Source organism: Dysidea avara, chromosome 5 (genome assembly GCF_963678975.1).
Source record: "Dysidea avara chromosome 5, odDysAvar1.4, whole genome shotgun sequence".
NCBI lineage: Eukaryota > Metazoa > Porifera > Demospongiae > Dictyoceratida > Dysideidae > Dysidea > Dysidea avara.
Genome location: NC_089276.1, coordinates 38,646,494 through 38,666,815, shown reverse-complemented (window position 1 = coordinate 38,666,815; position 20,322 = coordinate 38,646,494). Strand labels below are relative to the sequence as shown.

The following is a 20,322-nucleotide window of genomic DNA, read 5'->3' as shown; positions in this document are numbered from 1 at the left end:
AGGAAAAAAAGGTAGGGAAACAAGGGAGGTTGCCTACACCTCCAGATATACTAGTGAACATTTAATCCCTAATCCAGTATGACGAACTTAAAATTCCTAATTTTTCCTTAAACTTGTTTGTTTACTTTTTTTGTAACATTATTATGACTGGTGAACCCACACATACCACATCAAAAGAAAGGATGGCGCCAGTATTAATGTTTTCATCTGAACACACGTCCCAGCTATCAAAAACTGCTTCAAAAGTACAGTGGCCATCACACTTCGATTTCAGCTATGTTCAGCCCATTACACAGCGCCACAGACGAAAAACAGTAGAAGAAGTTCCTCTGCAACAATCTAGTCACCACGAAAATACGACAATTCACGCGCCCCCAACTATCAATTACTGCCTCGTAAGTGCAGCGGCAATTACACTTCGCTTTCAGCCATGTTCAGCCAGTTACACAGCATTACAAACAAAGAACAGTGTTAGAATCATCTCTGCAATCAATCCAGTCACCACGGAAAATACAGATGATTCCCGTTTACAAACGTACTGTAGGGAAGCTATGCATCGCACTACCACGAATCGACACCTTTGGCTGTCAGCAAAAAGAAAATGGGACACAAAGGAGGACAAAGGTAAGTCCATGATGCATGTATTGTACATACTGCGGTATGCCAAAGGCATGTCTTGGGACGAAGCGACATTGAACAGTAAAAAAATCAAGTCCATAGCCTTAGCCATTATCGAGTTACACTTTCCTGAAGGCATCAGGCAAGCAGTTTTAGTCAGTAGAAAATTCCATTGAATACATCGTTTTTTTAAATTTCGTAACAATTTATTGGAAACCTTTAGGATTGTACTGAAAGGAACTTTTGGGCTTGGTTATACCTAACCAAAACTGCCAAGGTGCCAGGATGGAGTTGTGAAGCTGGTTTTTGGGTGAATTTTTTTGGCTAGGAAAACCCAAATCTCCATGATCCCTAATATACAGTACTACCGTACTGTATGATAGAGTATCCAATGACTGTAATGATAGGATCAACTAACTACACATGATCACATGATGATCACATGATAATCTACAAGCTAAGAAGTGAGCTAACTGGAAAATTTCTTATCACCCACTAATGGACTTCACTAACATGTTACCCTCACCAGGTGACTTGTCCACGATGGAGAAAGCTTCAATGGCGGAAACTGCTTGTAGTGGTGGTAGAGAGGCTGAGAAGCAATAGTTTTGACCAGATAATCTCTGTCTGTCCACAATGTGTGACTTGCCACATGACAGGCCACCAATACTGGCCAGTGAGACCTCTGCTGATATGCAGTTGAGGTCAACATCATTTGACTAATGATAGAGGAGATATATGATAGATGTGTTATTACTCTACACAAATACGTGTACTCACTACACACACACAACAAAATTAATAAAAGCAACAGTAAAGCCTTCAGCTCCCTTATATGGTCATGCCTACCAACAGGTAGTGAACACTGAGCCACTTGTGTACTACTGTACTAGGTGATATGAGTCAGTGCAGGCAAATCCTCCTGGGGAAGACCAGTACTCCAGGCTGTACCATGTCTCACAGGTGAAGGTGTCGGCACCCAAAGTCTTACCTGAACCATCTGAGAGTTAACACCAGGTACTAACTGGGTAGACTGGAGCAATGTGAGTGAAATTTCTTGCTCAAGGCATCAACAACAGCAACTGGGTATCACTGACATAGCAGACACACACAACACACACACACACACACACACACACACACACACACACACACACACACACACACACACACACACACACACACACAAACAACAACACATACACACTCACCGATAATCCAAAATGTTCCAGTGCTCCACGTCCAGTTCCCCCAAGTACCCCGAAGGAGAAGCTCTCATCGATGATCAAAGGGATAGAATATTTCTTCTTCAACTCTACAAGTTTGGGAAGGGGAGCTAGATCACCATAATTGAGGTAGAGACCTTCAACCACTATCACTTTCCTTGTCTTCTTAGCCTTGGCTGGGTTCTGTGTAATATTAAAACCCACAATCAAATATGTACCTTGTTGGTCAGGTTATAAATACAAATCACAACCTGCTATATAACTGGCTTTGGCCTGAATGCTCACCACCATATAGCTCCTGGGAAGGTCTGAGATAAGGCGCCCGCTGGTCAGTGATGCTGTGCTGCCACAAGGTTGAAACCAATCCCACAGCCAGCCATTGTAGTGTGATTAGTGAGGTACTGCACATGCAGTATAACTCAATTCAGACTACTCTCAGGCCAAGGTCCCTTTTTTGTTGCCATGCCATAATTAATGCTAACTGAAGTGAACTGAAATGTTATTACATGGCATATATTTTACTTTCTTGGGATGACAGAAATTCTTTTAGCCACTGTAAGATTATGTGGGTCAGTTTATGTACTAAGGGATACTTTGGGACCTTAACTAAGTGTCTGGATTATGTAGGTGTCCTCAAGTGTCCACATTAACAGGTTCCAGCTTTCTTCCACAGCAAACTATTTTAAGTCAGTTACAGAGTCATTACGAGGTTTCATTGTACCCATGACAACAAGTTGTTCACCTGTTGCAGTTTCTTCTCCAGTAGGGACTCCAAGTGGTCCATGTCATTGTGTCTGAAGTACTTCACCTTGCTGCGTGATGCCTCTATACCTCGCTGGATAGCAAAACACACTCCCTCATCACTAAGGGAGATAATAAACCAGTGTTAGAACAGGTATAACCAGTGTTAGAACAGGTATAACCAGTGTTAGAACAGGTACAACTAGTAGGTATATGATATACCAACACAATGTACCGTTGTATAGTTTGAATGATCCTAGTTGATGACTAACTCAGCTGAAGACTTTGAGCACAGTCACAGTCTGTCAGGAAACGAATCACTTATTAAACTTTGATAAGTATGCCACACAAATAATTTCATAATGTTTGTGTGTGTGTGTGTGTGTGTGTGTGTGTGAGTGTGTGTGTACGTGTGTGTGTGGTTAAGTTGAAGCCTGATCAACCAGATTGGTGGCACCACCCTCCTGGATAAAATGCATTTGTTATCTTCTACCATAAAACTGGATTGAGATACTCTAATAGAACAGGTGATTCAATCTAACTTATAGGAATGTACAAATACCAAAAAGATAGCTATGTTAACTTGATACATAGACCGTCACGTTGTTGATTCCTGTGTTTTATTGATTTATTAGTTAGTGCCTTACATTCCTTGAACATTCCATGAACTGGTAAGCCTAAAAACACACGAAAAACGGAACACAGACACAATGTAAACAGAATGCAAATGCACCGTTTAGAGAACACAACACAAACACAACGGGAACTTTTCTTTGACCGTTACTGAATGTTTAATACATAGCTATAAGTGAGATTTGGATGTCTTGACTATATACACACAGGGAGCCAACCTTCTCCTAGCAACCAACCAAAATGTGTAAATTTATACTTGACACTGTCTGAAAGGATTTCAGGTGACAGCACACACTAAACAACTACACATAAAGTCTAACAAACACTCATTCACTACCTCTCTCCATGATGGTACACATATCCACTCACCAGAATATTGTGTCATTCCTAGTACAGTATGCTGGTATGGCACTGGAGGTAGTGGCATAGCCAAAAGAGTACAACACAGCTTCTTCATAATGTAAGAACTCTGCAAGCTTCTTCTCAAAGTCCAAGTGAATATCTGTGAGTGTATCATCCTCACTAATAAGTCAGTAATCTTATAGTATACTAGACCCTTGAAATTGTACATGAATTGTTCAGTGTAGGATAAGTGTGTGTTCTATTAGAGTATTTTATCATTACCTGAAATCATTGGTGTTCACAGGGTCTACACATACTATACTCACCAATGGTGCCATAGAACCCTCTGGGGCCACAAGCACCAACACCATATTTCCTGACACTCTTAGCTGCTGCACCCTAAAAAAATGTGAGAATTTACCATATAAGGAATGATAACACACGCAGAGACATGTAAGCATGTAAAACGTAGCCACCCAGTGAACCACCACTAACACTGGGATGCTCACTCAGGCACTCAATTATTGTGCAGGCACATCTTCCAGGACTAGTAACCCGCAGGTGGTCTCACGGATAGAGGCTATGGAACCCCAAGTTCCACAACAACCCCAACACCACTAAATGAAACAAGGAAAGTTGGGCATTTGCTTCCCCAGTAAACACCGTTGCCACAAAGACACAAATACACACACCCACACGCACACAACTCACCTTCACAGATTAGTTGCCAGCAAATCCAAGGAAGTTAAATGTTCCCAAGTTGAGACATTTCTTGCCATTCACTACAATATCAGTACCAGGTGCCCTGTATGGTAACACATACAGTACACCATATCACCAGTGACCACTACACTACTCACCCTGTTACTATGGTAACACATACAGTACACCATATCACCAGTGACCACTACACTACTCACCCTGTTACTATGGTAACACATACAGTACACCATATCACCAGTGACCACTACACTACTCACCCTGTTACTATGGTAACACATACAGTACACCATATCACCAGTGACCACTACACTACTCACCCTGTTACTATGGTAACACATACAGTACACCATATCACCAGTGACCACTACACTACTCACCCTGTTACTATGGTAACACATACAGTACACCATATCACCAGTGACCACTACACTACTCACCCTGTTACTATGGTAACACATACAGTACACCATATCACCAGTGACCACTACACTACTCACCCTGTTACTATGGTAACACATACAGTACACCATATCACCAGTGACCACTACACTATTCACCCTGTTACTATGGTAACACATACAGTACACCATATCACCAGTGACTACTACACTACTCACCCTGTTACTATGGGGGCATCATCCACACTATGATCACCAGGGTAATCTTTGGGTATTAACGGCTCTGGCTGCCACTCTGCTATCAACTCATCTTCCTCCTGTAATGTAATGTGATTTGACCACTTGTAATGTACATACTCAACATGTTTACAACTCTACACAAATACAAACACAGGCTTAAAATGGAGAAAAAGCTACTTGAAAAGTGTATAGTTGTAAATGCATGCACGATTGCAAAACAATGTTCTCCCAACCTGCGTATATACTGGAATAAAAAATGGGAATTGTAAGACCATACACAAACACTCCTTTTAGAAGTGGTTATGGATTGGGGTGATGCAACTGAATGTGTGAAATTGCACATCTATAAATAGCAGTGCTAAAAATAGACAACATTACATGGCTGGATATTAAAGGAAACTACTAACCCACATCATTTACCATAAATGGACATGTAATTCAATACCCAGTTACCCAAGATATTGTAATAGTACACACAACTCAGTATTAGGAGGACTAGGATTACTCTTGTAACAAGCCCGACTATTCCACTACCTAACCAAATTTTTCACAGTGTTTACTAACTACCTGATTAACTTTTACCAATGAAACTAGACCACTGTTATGGTTATGGAATAAGTGACTTGGCCAATGGCCACCGAGATCAACCATGAACAGTTCAGTATTCCAAGAGAATAAGATCAAGCGTACACAACCACCACCGGTTGAGGGTTTGACGTACGTAACATATTTACTGTATTGTCTCGAATTACGGCCCGGGCGTTTATTTCTTTCAAGCAACTTTTTACCCCAGCTACTAAATGAGACCGGCGACTATACGAGACCGGCGTTTATATACCTGATCAGCATTACCAAGTCTCAACTACATACCTTGGTGTTGTACTCTCCTGGACTCTCCTTGATATTTCCTTCAGCATATTTCACAGATTCAAGCTTAAAAGGAACTCTACAAAACATTCTTCACTTAAAAATAATGACTGCACTAGATTAGTATTTGATATCCGGCGTTTATTTTTGTTATGATGCTGTATACCCCCGGCAACTAATTTGGGACCAAGCGTTTATACGAGACCAGCCATAATTCAAGGCAATATGGTACTTCATTAATATACACAATATATTTTTGAGAGAAGAAACGTCATTACTTATATCTTGCAAAGTTTCTAAGGTGAAGAATATATTTTAAGTACCATCAAGAGTTCATAATAGACCTCTCTATTATGAACTCTTAGTACCATATAACAGCAAATTTTCAAAAGGTGAAATTTTCAAAAATTCAAAAATAACAATGTATTTTTGTAAATAATTTTTCATAATATATTTAGCTACAGTGTAGCTATATGTAGCTACTGTACAACAATCAATGTTATTACACTTTTGAAGTGATGCATAAAACAAAGATTGAGTGTTTCTACTATGTCCATTAACTAGCTATAGACCTCAATACATCTAGGCACTACATGATCACAGGAAGGCAGACACAGTTCAACTTCATGACACACGAGTGAGTTTTGAAGTCTTACCTAGCTAATAGAAAATAGTTATCCTAGCCTGAGTGAAAACAGTTGGAAGGGCTAAGAAAGCCAACTAGTCATGGCTCAATCTGCAGACTGTTTGAATTATACACACTAAGTCCACACAACACATGTACAAAGGAGGAAGCCATCACTAGATACGATTCCACCAAAGCCAGATGGGCCTTTATAATACTTAACTAAACAATCAAAGCAACATATTCTACTGTATATGATCAACATGTTCTACTGTACGTGATCAACATGTTCTATTGTACATGATCAACATGTTCTACTGTACATGATCAACATGTTCTACTGTACATGATCAACATGTTCTACTGTACATGATCAACATATTCTACTATACATGATCAACATGTTCTACTGTACATGATTAACATGTTCTACTGTGAGTGATCAACACAACCATTGTTAGCTTCCTCTGTGCGGACTTCAAGAGCCTTTCCAGTTAATATCTAAGGTGCTGCGTGGTAAACAGGATCCATTTCAATATTTTTTTCAAACTTACAATCAAGCTCTCTTTTTCAAAAATTTTAACCTTTCAAAACTTTTGCTAAACAGTAGTCACCATAGTAACAATGTAGGCACTGACAAATTTTTCACGCAATGATCATGACAGTCAATTCCTAAATTTATACTAAACTTCACATTAAATTTTTAAAACATCAGAGAATATCTTACTACAGTGTAGATGAGATATCTTCATCATAGATTAGCTGCACATATTTTATTTACATACAAGGATTTTATCATACATTAGACAGGTTGTCTACGCTCATATTTATTATAAAATTTTGTGTCTAATTTCTATCCTTATGACACTTATTGGGTGCTCACCATTTGATATTGTCTGTTGAACTTTATCAAGGATTTCCAGCCATTAAAAAATGGTTCATACCAGTCCATTATCATTAAGCATGAAACTTACACTGGCTGCCATAGCAATCCAAACCAATCGCCAATAAGTTTCCATATAAGGAACATACAATCTCATTATTTGAAGCTGTATACAGAAGTGTGTGTGACAACATTACAAGATGGTGGTAGTGTTCTCACTTTATCTCAAGTTTTGTACAAGGAGATGTATAATGAACAAACCAGCGCAAAAGTGTGCTTGGTTAGACAATCAAGGCCCCCAAGGTATCATCGAAGAAGCCAAGGAAGGTGACTGGCAGTGACACATGGTGATGGTGAAGTTGGTCTTGTCTTTCTCAAGATCTTTCTCTTCATCCATGGTAGCAAAATCATCTCTACCTCGATTTCGAATAGTACGGCTGGAGCATCCATTGTTGCATGTGGAATCGTACATGTCGATTATATAACTATTTGTGTGTAACATAAAGCAATTTATTTCAAATGCTCCTCGAGGGTTGAGACAAATGCTGTTACGCAATTTGGGTTATGAAACTCAGTTTCATACTCCTTCGCCACCTTTTCTGCAGCTTGTAAGCTCCTGATTTTATGTACTAATGAATACTTTGGGTAAGTTACGTAGGTGTCCTCAAGTGTCCACATTATTGTACACACACCTACCTCTTTAGTCAGTTTCACTTCCTTGGGCTTGTCACTAGTCTTGGATAGTAACAGACGTAGAATATACACCACTAACAATACCTCAACAATCAAGTGATAGGTGGGCACCTATTAGAATAGGAAATACATGTACTAACTGACACACAGACAGGCAAGGGAATATGTACAGTTACCTATCCAACTTATCTATATCAGATGATCCAGACCTATTGTAACTGGGCTATAGCACATGCTTGGTCCCTAACACAATGTACCCAGTATACATCCTATGATATATAAAATGTACATGTATGCATTAGATTTTGAATGTGCAAATTTTATGTATTTAAGAGTACCCCATCTGATCACGTAGACCGACAAGTTCCACATCCTTTTCTTTTTACAACTAAGCTCCTCTAAACAGCTAACCAGGGCTCCTCGCTAGTAAAATTGTTGGCTACCCCTTTGCAACACTATCACTCCTTAGAAAATATCAATGCGTGTTCTATTAGAAGTGGTCCCCTGGATAAGCTACATGTAGGTTAGAGACCTAGCACGAAGATCCGAGGGCGTGGTCTCTAACTGACTTAGAAAAGGTATGCACTATATAATATGGGCATATAGGTGGAGCCATTGTGGGATTGGGTTATTGGGGCGAGCCTGAGCGAGTCCCACAATTGCAGTACTCTATTCGACCGTACGATCGTCGCGTTCCCAAACGTTTACGCAAAGAACACGGAAAGTCCCACACTGTTAGTAGTCCATTGGACCGTCGTACGACTTTTGCGTTCCCAAACGTTTACGCAAAGAACACGGAAAGTCCCACACTGTTAGTACTCCATTGGACCATACGATCGTCGCATTCCCAAACGTTTACGCAAAGAACACGGAAAATCCCACACTGTTGGTAGTCGGGACCGTCACATTCAGTTTCCAAAAATTTACAGTGGTCACTTTTATTGCACGTGGCGCGATGTGACCATGGCGAGTGTTGAAAGTGCAGAACAAAGAGAAGAAAGGCTCAAAAGAAGAAGGGAGCGCGATAAGCTCAGAAGAGAGAGAGAGAATTATTATTATTATTTTATTATTATTTGTTTACTGTACAGAAACCTCCATATGGAGTATATAGTACAACAGATTAAATTAAGAATAAAATTGTAGTGATTGTACTTAGCTATAATCAATACATTGTTTAAATGTGTTTAAGGTAGGTGATTCCACAGTACTGCTAGATAGGTTATTCCATAATTTAATTGTAGAGGGGTAATAAGAATAAAGGTAAGAATCAATTCTGGAGTGTGGCTGCAAAAATCGTTGATCGTGACCTCGTGTTTGGCTTGCTGTTGGGATTAAATATATAGGTTCCATTATCGATGTGAACTTGTCTATGCACCATTTTATACATCATAACTAGCTTCAAATTGTTCCGTCGCTGTTCAAGAGTTGGTAGATTCAGGTGATCTAGTATCTCAGTTACACTAGCCCAGGGTGAATAATTGTTTGTAATAAACCTTGCAGCTCTTCGTTGGACCATTTCTAACTTGTAGATGTTACTGTTAGTGTATGGAGACCAGACAGTTGATGCATACTCTAAGATAGGACGTACCATTGCTAGATAACACAGCTTCTTAGTTTGTTGAGTGCAAGAGCTAATATTACGTCGCAAAAAGGCATTGGCTGAGTTTGCTTTACAGGTAACATGTTGGATATGGTTTGTCCATTTCAGGTGTTCATCTATTGTTACTCCCAGGTAAGTGGCACTGGTAGATCTACAAATTTGATGTTGTTTCAGAAAATATGTTGAGTTAGTTGTTAATATCCTGTTAGTGATCTTGAGGTGTACACATTTGCTAAGGTTGAAAAACATTTGCCAGTCTTCACTCCACCTCACTATGGCATCAAGGTCTCTCTGCAATACTAAAGTGTCTTCATTTGAATAAATCGGTCTAAAAATAAGTATATCATCTGCGTAGAGTCGTATCTGAGAGTTCACTAGAGCTGGTAAGTCGTTAATAAAACAAGTAAATAGTAAAGGGCCAAGTACTGTACCTTGCGGTACGCCAGAGATAACTTCACACTGCTCACTAGTTACACCATTCAGAACTACTTGCTGTTGTCTTTGTCCAAGAAAATCTTTTATCCAATTGACAAGCTGTGGACAAATTCTGTAATGCTCAAGTTTTTGAAGAAGTCTTACATGTGGAACTTTATCGAAAGCTTTGCTAAAGTCAAGAAATAAAGCATCCACTTCTCCACCATCATTAAGTATTGTTGCAAATTCATGAATTGTGTAGATCAGTTGTGTTTCACAGGACTTATTTTTCTGAAAACCATGCTGTTCTTCTCGAATAAGTTGATGATTTTCCAAATGAGAGCTGATGGAAGAATAGATGATGTGCTCTAGAACTTTACAACAGATTGATGAAACCGAGGAGGAAAGACAAACATAAATTCTAGCCAATGAAATTGCAATTACAACTTTTTCACTGCTGTCAGTGAAATACGGGATAAATTTCACTGCTACTATTGAGACTTTTGTACGGGCAGTGAAACAGGTATGGTATTAATCAAAGAACTGTGTATTAAGTACTTTCAATAAACTAAGTGAGGCTGTGTTGATAGCCATCTATATTGCATGTCAACATAAGTCAGTAATAAGCTGACTATACTGTTTCTTTGAATATGGGATTTTATGTGACCCACTAGGCAAAAACCCGACTTGCTTACATGTTTCTTGATATAGCTCATCACATAATAAAAATTGATTATACTTTTCATATAGATTTGCTAGGAGGAGGGAAAATTATAGACGTATATAGACGTGATGCTATGAATACGGAACATTCTGAAACAGCACTTGAAGATCCAAGGTAGAGACATCAAATTTCAAATCATTCATTACCGTTTACCTGTATTGTTGCATCCCTAATGTGTATAGCTAGCTATACAAGTCTTTTAGCTATAGATCAGGCTCGTCCCACAATGCTTTTAGCATCTGTCTAGTATCAAGAGTAAATAATGGAAGAGAGAGTATCCAACTGCCATATACTGCATCAAAAATGAGCACATCAAGTAGAGAAGCCATCCTGTAGTGCTTTCAAAGGCAGTGTTGAATGAAGTAATAAACACCTTCTAGCTCAGACTGTTTGACTTCAAATCATGCCTGGACACTTCAAACAGTCTGGTGTTTATTACTTCATTCAACACTGCCTTTGAAAGCACTACAGGATGGCTTCTCTACTTGACATGCTCATTTTTGATGCAGTATATGGCAGTTAGATACTCTTTCTTCCATTATTTACTCTTGGTTATATGTTGTACTGAAATCGTCGTGCACTGTTAAAATAATCACGGAAGACTGAACATGTTTTTGAAGCGTTGAAAAAAAATCGAGGCTCGCACCGCTTCTTTTTGCAAGCTAGACTAATTGGATCTGGCACAGCTGGGAAACAGTAGTGATCAATAATGTTGAGCCGGGTTAGCGGTAGCCAGTGCCTATGACATCACAACAGTGGAAAGAACACGTGTGTCGAAGAAGCAGCTTGTGTGGATTAATACAATGGGAACGAGTTGTCACAAGTTGTACCTTCAGTGATGCCACAGTAGCATGAAGAACATGCACGGTTTTTAATATGGACCACACCCACATTACACATAGCGAAAAATAACGTTCTACAAGGAAGCTTACCTAGTTAGGTCTTGGTAAAGTCCATCCATAGTTTAATAGACGATGAAAAGTCATAAAACACTCTAGAAACAGATGGGCACTAAACAGAATTTTTCTGTGATATTTTTGGACTTCTCCGTTTATTGCAACAAACATACGTACAACGTTAGATTGTACCTCCCATAATTGAATTCTTTTAGGTACACCTATAAAATGAATAGAGTGGTTGACCACATGTTGGCCCGGGTGACTGGTCACCCACTGCAGGCTATCAGCCTGATTATGCTTGGAGGGAGCATAGCAAATCAGTGATTGAATGCGAGATTTGTGATGCTTGAGGTCTATTCTGCTAGCAAGTTTCTAACCATTTTAAGAACCTGCTAGCAGGTCTCTTAGTGGATTGTAAAGACCTCATTATCCTGCAAAGATCAAAGCATATTATGCATATCGTTTTCTAAATCTATATTATAATCTTGTGTGACCAGTTGCTACTCTCTACACTCTATACTTATTGACCACAGATCATAAGTGTCTTTGATAACAGACACTTATGATGTGGAAAGGAGGGTCTACAGGCTATTGGAGACTAACATCTCAAAGGAGCATTTTAAGCACTACTTGAAAATATTACATTAATTTAATACTTTTTGTTTGGAATATAAGGTGAACACAAATAGTCACAGTGAAAGGTAATGATCGCTGGTGATCGCTAGCTCTTTCGATAGTGCTCGGTTTAAGGATTAAGACAAACGCTATTCCACGCTAGTGGAATCTTGCACTAGCTAACTATGTTAAGTGACGATGCCACACTTCATTACATCATTCCAACCTAATCTATAAAAACAAGGGTTTGTACAATTTCATTTTAACAGCACTTGAACTAACATCTGGTATGGTCATTGATGAATTGATGTGATAATGTGTGAATATCAACAGCTACTTTTCATACAGGGGAATGGCCTACCATGTTGTAATACTATCACTGACCCAATTAACAGGTAATGTTGCCACTAACACATAATCCACTGGTAAACACTCAGTCTTAGCTATCACCTTGCATGGCCTCCTAAAATGGCCAGACAGCTTTCTGTCATTCAGTAGGAAGGTAGTACAGTTTGAATTCCCCACAATAGACCACTTTACCAGAAGCCATGGAATGTTAATTGGATAAAAATTAGCTATTGCATAATCGCTGGAGTACTATATATGGCGGATGGATTGTCTTCTTGAAAAATGCTATTATCTGGCCTATGCTTTGCCACAAGTCTATGAAACTAGTTTCATTAATGCAGTTATGGTCTAGGGATAACTGACAAGGTCAACCAGAGCCTTGCTCATCACTTGTATGGGTGCACTCAGTGGTAATAATTTGTAGCATGGTAATAAACACTCCTTTATCACCTGTTGAAGTGTTCTGAGGCATTGAAAATGCTGTTTTACATTAGCAAGGTAAACAAATAGGCACATAACAGCAGTGTAGTCATAATGCTTGCCAGGGGGTAGGACCACGATAATTGCGTGACGTATCCGTACTGTACATTTTACCATAGGTTTTAGTTCTAGTAAACCATGAAGGTTAGCACTGTGATTCTTTTCAGAAATGTAACTTCACTAGTGTAGAAATACTGCTCTTTATTTGTCATATCAACTAATTGACTGAACCGTCCACAACAATGTCTGCTGCTATACCATCAATTGCTGCTGGAAAATGGCCTGAACGAGTTGCCATCGAGGCCTATGTTCCTAGCAGTTGTATTAAACAAGCTGATCTGGAGGTTCATGATGGGGTACCTGGTAAATACACTACTGGGCTGGGCCAACAGACCATGGGGTTTTGTGGGGACAATGAAGACGTGAACTCACTGAGCATGACTGTGCTGCAAGCTCTTATGGAGAAGAACAAGGTATCGTACAAAGATATTGGCCGGTTGGAGGTGAGCACGGAGACCGTGATAGGCAAGTGTCCAAGTTGGTGAAGAGCTTCTTAATGCAACTGTTCGTACAGCATGGCAACATGAACGTGGACGGGCTGGAGACAAGGAATGCTTGTTATGGCAGGACACAGGAGCAACTGGCTGACTTTAGCACACACTAAACAACTACACATAAAGTCTAACAAACACTCCTTCACTACCTCTTTCCATGATGGTACACATATCCACTCACCAGAATATTGTGTCATTCCTAGTACAGTATGCTGGTATGGCACTGGAGGTAGTGGCATAGCCAAAAGAGTACAACACAGCTTCTTCATAATGTAAGAACTCTGCAAGCTTCTTCTCAAAGTCCAAGTGAATACCTGTGAGTGTATCATCCTCACTAATAAGTCAGTAATCTTATAGTATACTAGACCCTTGAAATTGTACATGGCTTGTTCAGTGTGGGATAAGTGTGTGTTCTATTAGAGTATTTTATCATTACCTGACATCATTGGTGTTCACAGGGTCTAGTGTACTACACATACTGTACTCACCAATGGTGCCATAGAACCCTCTGGGACCACAAGCACCAACACTATATTTCCTGACACTCTTGGCTACTGCATCCTGAGAATTTACCATATAAGGAATGATTACAACACAGTTAGAACACACACACAGAGTACACAAGTTGTTAGGACGAAACTCTAGTTCACTGTTGTTTACACTCACATAACTGTCTGTTACAGCAGTGTTTTAAGAAAGTGAGTAGAATTCTCAATGTGTACCTGGTCTCCACACCTTAAAATGGCTTAAATACAATAAAATTTAATGAGGGTTTATCCTCAATTCTAGCATTCCATTAGTATATGCTAAAGCATTGCTGCAAGTGCTATATGAAAAATAAAGTTTGAGGCGCATGGCTGAGATGCTAACAAAGCACGAGGCGAAGCTGAGTGCTTTAATAGCATCAAGGCCAAGCGCCAAGCGCCAAGTGCTTTATTTTTCATATAGCATGAGCAAGGCTATGCTTAAATGATTTATGGTTACTTTCTAGTAGTGTAGCTTCACCATACAATAAGACTCTTAATTAACACGCGTTGTACAAACTATTAGCAGCCCGAATACATACAAACTAGTTTGATTAACAAAGTAACTCATGCGTAGTTCACCATATTTTGGCATTCTGGCAGATTTCAGTCAAAACCTACTATTGATTCTATTGTGACACGTGGTGAAGTATTTCTGTGATATCTCCAGGACTTGTCCATTTACATTAACAAACGCAACAGCAACATTACCTTCTTCCACCCATCATCAAAGCATTTAGTTATGTATATAAAAGCAATCCAGTGGTATAATTCATATTGACTGGGGTGACTGATCACTCAAGTGTGTCAGGGTATGTCTTCAAAGACTTGGCAAAAAGTACAAAATACGATTTTTGTAATGTTCCCAAGTTACGTTGTGCTACAAGACAATTTGAGCTTAATTGCACGGAAATACTAGCTCATGTATCACCCTATACACTTACCTTGGCTCTTCACTACCCTTAGCTAAGTTGGCATAGAAGTAACCAGACTTTTGTAGCCTTCACCAACTGAAATGCAAGTCCGCGAAACTACGAGGAGTGCTTATTTGGAATGTACACGCTATATTTATTAATGGTTTCCTGGGCATAATTCCCTCTCTCTGGACTACCATTCCGTTAACTTTAAGGGAGAGAGGTACAACTGAGGGATGGTCCACCCTCGACACCAATTTCAAAGACATTTCACTGACATTTAATTTTTTTTTTGTACTCAGCCATCATAATTATGTTATGTGCACTGTATTTGTTACAGTAAAAAAAAAAAGAAAAGAATATTGAGTCTGCGAACGGAGCTTCCAATCCCGTGTTATTAGTATAGTATCTATGGTATTACACACACACACGCACACGCACACGCACACGCACACGCACACACACACACACTGTACATACCTCTTTAGTCAGTTTCACTTCCTTGGACTTGTCACTAGTCTTGGATAGTAACAGACGTAGAATATACTCCACTAACAATACCTCGACAATCAAGTGATAGGTGGGCATCTATTAGAGTATGAAACACATGTACTGACTGACACACAGACTAACAAGGGAATAATATTATGTAGTTACCTATGTATCTAACTTGTGTACATCAGATGACTCAAAAATTTGGACTATATAGTACACACTTGGTCCCCAAAGTGTAGACCTGGCACAAAAGACAATGTACCCAGTATACATCTCAAAACTGCACATGTACTAGAGCTATGTGGTTATCTAGATATATTAGAAGATCAAAGATTGAGATATCGTAAGACTTGTCGAGATACGGATGATATGTTTATTTATCTAGATAATGGTAAACTTCTGTAAATTACTTCCCACGGGTTGAATTTCAATAGATTTATCAGGGGAACAGGACTCTAGAAAGTACTGGATTGCCTCTTGCTCAGTGTCACAGCCTGAGACTACATTGTCAACATATAAACTGCTAAGGAGATTAACAGACACACTGGTGATGGGTACTGTTGTAAGTGAAGTGTGATTACAGGACAGCCTTAAAACAGTAAAGTTGAAATGCGCTGTTAGGGTCTTGTGGATTAGATAGTCAGAGAAAGTGGCTATATCAGTGGCAAGATAAACATGAAGAAATGCTTTCTCATTGTCAGCAGAGAAGCGATATTCATACAGACAAAAGCATGGCATACAGGTGAGAAAGAGTGGACCAACATGAAGGTAGTGATTTAAACTGGGATGATAGGATGACTGCTTACAGCTGCAGTCATATACTATGTATGCTGACTGGTGTGGTGGCTGAGTCCTCTCTGACAGCTGGATGGGGAATGTAGCGAGTCTGTTTGGTGTTGAAGTTATCGTTCTTCTCAATAAAGCCTTTGCATTCTTGGTCAGTAATAATCTGGCCATATATGTTCAAGAGTTCTGGGGTCTTAGCTAGCCTCCTAACTAGAGATCTGGTACACTTGGTACAGATAGAGAAATTAGAAGGCAGGGAGGGATGATCCTCCTTCCATGGGAACTTGAGAGATAAGGTTCTATCAAGTTGTCATTTAATGCTAGACTGCATATAAGCTTTAAGAAATTGTTATCACCATTCATAGTGCTTGGGGAGATTCCACTTGACTCAGCATTTCCAAAAGATGTCCATCTTCCACAGCTGTGAATTAGATAAAGTTGACAGTTACTGATGGTTGCAGTAGAGGACCAGAAAGTAAGTCACCTAAACAAGCCATGACTGATGTAAGGCCATTATCACATGTGACTTGGTCTTGGGTGAATGTCTAATGGTACTCAGCCCCCACAATAACCATCATCCCAAAATTGTCATCCTCACTAACAGGGTGAGCCAATCAAAGGTAAGGCATCTTGCTTATCTCCAAGTTTTGCAGTGGAACTGCAAGCTTGGGTACCACCACAACTGAGATAGGACTGTGGCTCTGATCTACTGTGTGTATTGAGACTGTGGCTACCTGGAAGAGTCCAGCAACACATACAGATATTCATTCTATAACGTATTGCTTTCTACAAGGTCCTGAGAGATGAAGAAGTGCTTTTCATCAAGGACACTGTTTCCTTCAGTACCAAATAGGCTTGCTGAGACAGTAGCAATAGTAGTCTTCAGGAAACAGGCACTAAGGGATGACACAAGTGGAGGTTGGGGGGCTAGTGACAGTGGTAAATGAGGTACATTGCTGCTTGTGAGGGGAGCATGAGAAGGAGGTGGCTGTGTGTGGTTGGCCATAGGGACAAGCGGTAGCTGTGGATTATTGGTTGGAACAACTGTGGGAGGGCATAAGCTTGTATGGTGTTTTGGTTGCACAGTTTGCATCTTCTATGAGAGATGCACTACAACACTTAATTCATGGTTTGCTAACTGAAGCAGTTAAAGCATATATGGCTTGCTGTTTTTACAACAGATGTGTGTTGTTGATGGCCATGGTCTTTAACAACAGTGCACTGATTGGCTGAGTATGAGCCCTTACAATAGTGGCCTACCAATTTTCCAACTGCTGTGTGGAAGGACGCAGTAGTGGAGTTGGTAAAGTTGTTAGAGTAATGACCTATTTCAAGGACTTGAATTTCCCTAATAATACAGGCCACATATGATACACTACCACAGCTGTGGTCTCTAACAAACAGTTCCTTATGGTCTATGGGAAGCTTTCCCAGAACCATAGGAGTCAGCATTGCACAATAAGTGTCAGGGGACTTGCCAAAGACTGCAATGCTCTCATGTAGCTTTGCAACTTGTCATACAAAACTTATAAGCTGTCCAGATTATTAACAGGCTTTGGAAGGTTTATTAGAGCTCTCTGTCAACAAAACTACAGAGATGGTAGTTCAAGTCAGTGAGTGAGAAATTGTCAGTTATACAATGGGCACGAGTGCTCTGCCTGATATAAATGCACGAGCCCGAGGGCCGTCAGGACCGAAGGAAAGTGCATTTATACAGGCAGAGCACAAGTGCACGTTGTATAACTGTTATGTACCACTCACCTAATAGGTGGAGAGAGTCTCACAAGACAGCTGTAACACTTACAAAGGCCAGGATTCTTTTTGTCATGCCACCAGATTCTAGTTTAGCCAGTGTGAATAGTAAGAATTAGAGTAGTATCATTTAGTAGTTAGGTTTTGTTTACTTAAACCATCTATTTAGCTGCTTTTTTTTCGCTCGAGAGAATCACTATGGCGATTAGTCTGGCGCTTATATAGTTTATATGGCGATTGAGTGATCACGCTGTCATGCTGAGCACCACATGATGAGAGTCAAACAGTGAATGCAGGTTAGTGATATAACCCATAGTGTACTAACTTTCAATATCTCAGGTGGCTGCAGTACTACAGAGGAAACATCATCGCAACGTTCGGCTTGGCTACCCACAATCGATGTTATTGTTTTACAGTGATTTAATATCATGGACTACTCCAACTTGTTTCAGTACTTTTTATCGATGTGCTATGGTCCCTACTCTAGTTGAAAATTCCAAATTTTTTCGTGTACTTGTTTGTTAATTTTTTTGTAAATAATTTTATTATGACTGGTGAACCCACGCATACCGCATTTGAAAAGGCACCACTCGCCCCAGCTATATCAATTATCGTGTGAAAAGTGAAGTATCCATTACGCTTCGTTGTCAGCTATGTTCAACCCATTACACAGCATTTCGAATCATGAACTGTTCGAAAAGCACCTCTACAATCCACGCATACCAAAAGAAAGAAATCGTGCCGCGCTCCCCAATCATATTAATTATCGTCTGAAAAGTGAAGTATCCGTTACGCTTCGCTGTAGGCTATGTTCAACCCGTTACACAGCAGTACAAATCAAGAACTGTTTGAAAAGTACCTCTGCAATCGAAATAGCCATGATGAAAAATACGGACGATTTCCGTTTCGAAGGGGAGCCATCACGTGCTCGTGCCAAATCGACACCTTTCCCTGTCAGCAAAGATGAATGGGACACAAAGGAGGACACTGGTAAGTCCATGAAGAATGCATTGTACGTACTGCGGTATGCCAAAAGGCACCTGTCGGGCCGAAGCGACGTCAAGCAGTGAAAAAATCAAGCCCGTAGCCTTAGCCGTTATCGAGCTACGCTTGTCTGAAGGCATCAGTCAGTCAGTCAGTAGAAAATTCCGTTGAATAAAATTTTTAAAAAATTCCGTAGCAACTTGTTGAAAGCGTTTCGGGTCGATCTGAAAGCTTGTTTAGGCTTAGTTTTACCTCACCAATACTGCCTCATCTCGTAAGGGAAAATCGTGCCCTCATTGCAGTCTACAAAACCGGAACCAGTGTGTTACAAGTTATAATGCACTCGCTGCAGTCTGCAGCAGTGCAATATACAAATTATGGCACTGACGGGTCCTTTGAACTGCCCACACAGAGTAGTACATTATGAGATACATCACCTAGCAATTGTGCCCTTAAGTAGTGGCTCCCATTATTGTGGACCACTACTTTAAAGGAATCCCAGAAACTTTGAAGTTGGTCCCCACTAAACGTAGGAAGTGTTAGCTAGGGTAACTGACTTACAAACTGACCTACATTGTGTACATATTATGTGATAATGGATTACTCACCACTCCAGTAGTTCCGTGTGTTATAGTGACTCGTTCTCTGATTGTCGTGTTAATTTTTAGTTCCTCAGGTTGGATCTGGGATGGACTCGGGGATGGAGGATCTGTTGGCTGTTTATTAATCTTTGAGAACCATAGGGTGGCCATACGTTCCGTTAGGACGAAGTGTTACATTTCAGCGTCCCCCACTTCATCTTGAGGATGAATGCTCCCAGGTTAGTCTCGCGTAGCCAGACCGCATTTTTGGCGGTAGCAATGATTCGGAAATAGCCTCTGCGTTAGCTTCGGTGATCGTCTGAGCCTTAGCAAGGAGCTTCGTCACAAAGGAGCGCCCACCACGTAAGATTATCTCTATCCATCTCTATCTTATAAAAAAGCGCCCACCACAAGGGCGCGCTGAAGACTGTACATGGCCTGGTCCGATACAGTGCCATAGATAGTTCAAAGTACATCACAAAGTTCGAAACGATTTAGTATGAACCACCTGCAAAGAAGACGGATCGCTTCCACTAGTACTGATCATGTGAAACCGGCGCACTAAAAAGAAATGCATACACGTGATACACTACATTTATTTTTTATAACTGATGTCACACGGTGGAACCTCTCATTTTGGTACCCAGAATTTTTGGCTAGTTT

General features: G+C 40.1%; 1 pseudogene; it reads right to left on the bottom strand.

Annotated features, from left to right (window-relative positions):
- Positions 1 to 20,322, bottom strand: part of LOC136255262 (uncharacterized) — an 85,769-nt pseudogene that overhangs the window by 13,579 nt on the left and 51,868 nt on the right.